The following is a 6,000-nucleotide window of genomic DNA, read 5'->3' as shown; positions in this document are numbered from 1 at the left end:
ACATTAATCAATCCACAGACTCACAAGAGAGATAAAGAAGGAGAACCTGGAGCCAAAGTTTCAGCATCATAACTGCCAAGTCGCTGCCGTAATTCTCAACCAGTTTGAAGCAATTATCAAAAGAGAAATCAATTGCCGAGGAAGTGCTTTGTTCTGGTAGCGATAGTCTTTCAAGTGAAGTACAATCCTCTGCGTCACGATAAACTATTGCTTGTGGAAGCTCTGGCAATAATTGAAGCTTCTTGCATCTTTGCAAGCAAAGCCATTTAAGTTTCATAAGTTGATTGATGCTTCGAGGTAAGGTATCAAAGTTGTTTCCGCTTAAATTTAGATCTACCAACGAGCATAAGGAGCCAATATCATTGGGGATCGCTCCATGCAAAAGATTACAGTCATTAAGATCTAAACTTCTGAGAGTAATTAAAACTGAGAGAGGTGGCAACAACAAACACATGGAATCTGGATTTTTGTTCGGTAACAACAATGACAAGAAGAAAGTGCACCCGGTTTGGGCTCGTTGTCCATTACATCCATGAAGAGAGAGTTTTTCGAGCTTTTCCAATTGTACTATGGAGAATGGTACTCGTCTTATTGCTTCCCCTATGTTTTCAGGCAGCTTGTCTAATTTTAAGCAGCCAGAGAGATTAAGAATCTTGAGAGACTTCAAACCATGGATATCGCTTGGAAAACTCGAAAGATTTCTACAATCCTTCAAGACAAATACAGTTAGCTTTGTGAGAACTGCAACAGATGGGTGAACCTAACGCAATTTCGTGCAGCCTTCAAGATATAGCCCCTCAAGATTTGGAACCCCAGTAAAGTCTGGAGTTGTTATCAGGTTGCAGGAGTGACTGAGAGTAATGGTTTTCAACTTAAAAAAGGACTGTAAGAAACAGAATAAAGTTAAGAAATAACTTGCTTGCAAGTACTATATCCATGGCCATGGATGACATATGAGCAGTAAATAAATGGAATGTTATTAAATGCTGAATATTGATAACAATTATATTCTGAAAACGGATATTAATATAAGATAGTTTAATTTGATGCTTATCTCGAATAATAAAAGTGTTATATATATATAACAATGGGTTTGGGTTTATTGTGAGTATATTAGACTAGTACAATTATGCTTTATTTTAGTATTTGACTCACATCTGGGGATGCAACCAAGATGTACCGAAACACATAAATTGGGTGTCCTTCTATGTGTGAGATTGTCGTATTATCTTCTTTATTTAATTTCAACCATATATCATCTTCAAGCTCCATATGATCATCATAATGAAATTGATCTTTTCATCAATGTTAGCTCAATATGGAAAAGATTCTTCCTTTTCATATTACGGCTTTAGAATAAAATGATGATTTTAACCTTCTCCACTTGGCAAATATTAAACGGAGTAAATGATTAAAATTTAAAACGACAAGGTTACCCACTTGATTAAAATTCTCCCTCCAAAATTTACCATTAACGACACGTGACAAACACTTGATCATAAATGTTAGGTAAAAGTGGTGTTGGAATGAAAGAGAGTAAGAGAAGAACAAAGATGATGGAAATGGTGGCACCCCCACAAAACCTTACCCTGGTTTATTTTCCTAGGTGATGCACCCCACCATGAAAGATGATTAAACAAAAAGTACTTATCTTCTCGCATAAAAACACAAATTAATCGATTCGATTACGATTCAATTATTTGGGTTTGCCATTACAAAAATAGTTCAAATGAAATGTCTGATTTATGACTAAATTCAACTCGTTAAATGTGAAAGCAACTACCAATCTGGTTGAAATTATTGACAAAATGTCAGGAAATTTCTTAGAAAGATATTATGTTAACTAGTTACTTTAATACTCTAAATAATCAAACAATTCAAATTGGTAATAAATTAGACCCTTAACTAATTTTATAATATCAAGAATGATTGATAAATATCAAAATCAAACTAAAGTGATGGTGGACCATAATATGCAAGCCTTGGTCAAGTTAATACGAGAATTCAACAACTTCATCAACAAATTAACTTTGCCGAAATTACAGATTTATTGCAAGGAAGTTTCTTAGAAATTAATTAAAGAGAACATGTTCGTTGCCATACCAACTTGCAATAAAAGGAAGAATAATTTTGGATTTTGTAATTCCACAAAAGAGTTCTGTTGACTTAATCAGTACATAATACTAATAATGTAAGCATTTAAAATGAACAATATTCAACAAAATGATATGGTAAAATATAACCTGTAGAATAAATATACAAAGACAACTCATTAATTGATGTGTCATTTAAAGAATAATATCATATCACTTTATATTCAATTGAACTCTTTGTTATAAAATAAAGGATGTGGTTGGGCTCTTTTTAAAACAAAATAAACGAAATAAATTCCAAGGTTTAAAAATTAGATTCATGGAATATTTAATTATTTTATAAAAGAAAAGAAAAAAAAAGAAAAAAAAAAAAGCACATGGCTGATGGCTCATCAAACTCCAATGCTTGTCCATTGGCATTCCTATCATATGATTAGTTTTAATCAAATAAGTATTTGTATGAAATAATGGAGGTATTTTGATAACTAATAAATATTTTATAGATTTTAGCTTAAGAAATAAGTGATTAAGAGAGAAGTTACACTAATTCCAAACTAAGTTTCATTTTTTTTTTTTTTTTCCATCGTCAACATGCTTTTAAGATTTTGATAAATGTTTTATTAAAAAACACAATTTAATTAAAGTTACTATCATGTAACAAGATAATATAGTGACTCTAGGGAAATATTTTTATTCTATTTATTTTACTAATTTGTGAGACCTTTTAACCTTTAATTTCTAAAAGCCAATTTTTTTTTTTTTCCTGTTGTAAATTTTAAATAAGTAATATTACTATCATTTGAATCAGCGAAAACTTACTTATGTTTGATTAATTTCTGAATATTCCTAAAATCAACGGAGTTCAGTTATTTTTATCCGTATGCATTATATTAATTTTATCACTATCCACATTGCATCAACTAGTCTATAAAGTCTATCATATACCAACATGAAACTTCATCAAAAGCTTTCATTAAGACTATAAACATGATTATAAATGTGAATTGAATAGTCGAAACCTTCATCAAAACTTCAGCCTGAATTTTCCTACTAACATTGTTGAGTCAATGCCCAAGTCTCCATCTGCATATTAATTAAATCCGGGTCTTTGTATAAATGGTATCATTACTCCACTTCCAGGATGACCACCACTTCCAAGAAACATAACAAAGCTTGAATGATTCCACCACTTCCAGGATGACCAAATATAATTAGCATTTAATAATAAAATTAATTAATGTCATCACATTCACCCCAAAACACTTGGACCGGGTCGTATATAGGTAAGGTATTGCCAAATCTCTTATTATAAATTGCTGCCTCTTGGAGCCCTTTCCTTCATAATGAATTCTATGCCAATCAATCAAATTAATATTTGAATGAATTAGCAAGAGTAGCAGATTGTTGTTGTTGTTGTTGTTGTTGTTTTTTTTTTTTTTTTTGGCCTTCACAAATGCCAGGAATCCAAGATCTCGTTGCAGGGGCTGCCATCGGAGTTGCATTTCAACTGCTATCTGATGAGATTAAAGACACCAAGGCAAAGTCCAGGAAATTCAAATCCATTCTAGAAAGCCTGGAAAACACTCTCAAATTACTAACTCCTAAGATCATTGAACTGGAGAAATTTAATAAAGAGCTTATGGACAACTCAAGAGAGGAGATTCATTTATTACTTGGGACATTGAAGAAAGCAAGACAACTTGTTTCTACTTGCTCAGAGATCCCATGGTGGAACAAGGTGAAGAAGTACAGGTACGCAAAAAGGCTTGATCAACTGGATTCATCTCTATATAAGCTTTTAAATGTTGAGTTCCAGGCTGCACAATCGCTTGATATCTTAAGAATTTTAGCTGAGGTTACTGAAACGAACCAGAAATTGGATCGAATGAACCTGCATGACAAGAACAATTACGCAACATCAAAAGTAAAATCATCCAATTACACAGCTGGGACGCCGAGAGAGGATAAAGAGGATTACTCATCGGACTCAAGTGAGGGTAAACACAAACCAAGGTTCGAACTAAAATACAAAAGACAGAAGAAAAGAAGTAAAAGGTATATTAGAATTCACATTAGGTGATCGCGTACAATAAAAGCAAACATGTCTAAGAAAATGCATTTAATTTTCATTTTTTTTTTCTCAAATAACAATGTATTTAGATCGAGTGTTGTATTAGCCATTCCAATGTTGAAAAGGTATTTGTTATGCCCAGGAAAATGAAGGGCTGACGTGGAAAAATCACGTGAAGGGTGACCTGCTCCCGTCAGAGCAGCACGCACATGTCAGACCTGCCAAGTGATATGGAGCCCACACACGTCCTTTTTTCTGCAACAAGTCGTGCGATGTCAGCTTGGGAAAAGGAAAATGGGACGTAAAACCGGATTGTATCCTGACAATCACACCAAACCATGGATTTAGTGATGATTATACGCTTTAGTCTGATATAAAATGAAGAAGACTCCTTCATTAGGGGGATTCGGCCAATGCATGCAGGTAAGTATTTCAGGCATACGTTCAGGAGGCTTGAAAAAGATTATTTCATTTTGGATTATGCAACTCAAAAATTTAAAGCTAAGGCCACTTAAAACGGTAATAAAACACTCAAACAATTCACTTATTTTGAGGCAACTTCAAAAGTATGAAAAGACTCTTCAACTATTTTCCGGTTTTACTTACCGAATTCACAAAATCCCCCAAAACCAACTGGCTAGATGTCAACGAGTGACAACATAACCCTAATGAACAACAAGTACCATAGCAATGAAGCAATTTGTATTTTATGGATGAAGAAGAAAAGTCATCCTAAGGGGGGAAAAAAGAAGAAAAAAACTTGCCCTGGATTATAGCCAATCTAATGTTTAGATTAGCTTAATCTACATCAGAGTAATTTCATATGAAATATAGGGCATGAAGAAATGAGCTAATTCAGGTCTGATAGACGTTGCTAAAGAGCTTACTTTTAAAAGTTTGGTTTGGTCATATCCACACGAACCAAAATAAATTAGTAGATAACAGATTCACCAAATAGCAATCAGTTCCATGCATAACAACAAAATCATTAATTTGAGATTGCTATCAACACATTCAGGTCCCAATCCTGTTGATGGGGAAAAAAAAAAAAAAAAAACAAAAGTTGAAAGACAGTTACCATTACTTACATTAGGATAATCGCCAAAACTACATCATGTGCTGCACTGCAGTACCAAAGTACATGAATAAAAATACAAAAATAGCAATAGAACTCCCAAAAAAGGTTTTCCACTAATATAAGAAATTTAAAACAGAAACCTGCATTTACTCAAATCTTTTTGAAAGACTCCTGCTTGCGCTTAAGGAGGTGTTTCATTGGCTGCAAGGATCTTGCTCTTTTTTTCGGGATTTCTGCAGAAGAGTTACTCCTTGTATACAAATGTCTTCTCTTTACTAACTATCACAAAATCAACTGCATTGAATTGCAAATACTACATGACTAGAGAATAACTAAATTATATATTTCAAGTGATACTAAGAATACTTCAGTTTGTTCATCCTAATTACAAGCATTAAGCATTCTTCACCTCACTAGCCTATCTTCCTTACAAAAAAACCCTAACTTCTATCATATTAGAGAAAGCAAACTCTAAATTTACATAAGCCAGAAAACAAATATCAATTTCTTTTTTTTTTTTCTTCAAATAAATAAATTAATTACTAGAAAATGCAAATGAAACGAAGTCAATTTTGATGCAGTTTACTATCATCATTATTCAATTTATGGATTATTATGGCAATAACAGCTTTCTTGCTAAGAATTTCCTTGCCTCATCATAATTTGTCAAAATTGAACTTTGATTAACTTAAATTCTCAAAGTAACTTAACTAAAAAGACACCTTCACTCACACTGGCAATTAAATAAAAAGTCGAAT

Source organism: Pistacia vera, unplaced genomic scaffold (genome assembly GCF_008641045.1).
Source record: "Pistacia vera cultivar Batoury unplaced genomic scaffold, PisVer_v2 Contig566, whole genome shotgun sequence".
In the NCBI taxonomy this organism is placed as follows: Eukaryota; Viridiplantae; Streptophyta; class Magnoliopsida; order Sapindales; family Anacardiaceae; genus Pistacia; species Pistacia vera.
Note: the sequence above shows the minus strand (reverse complement) of the source record.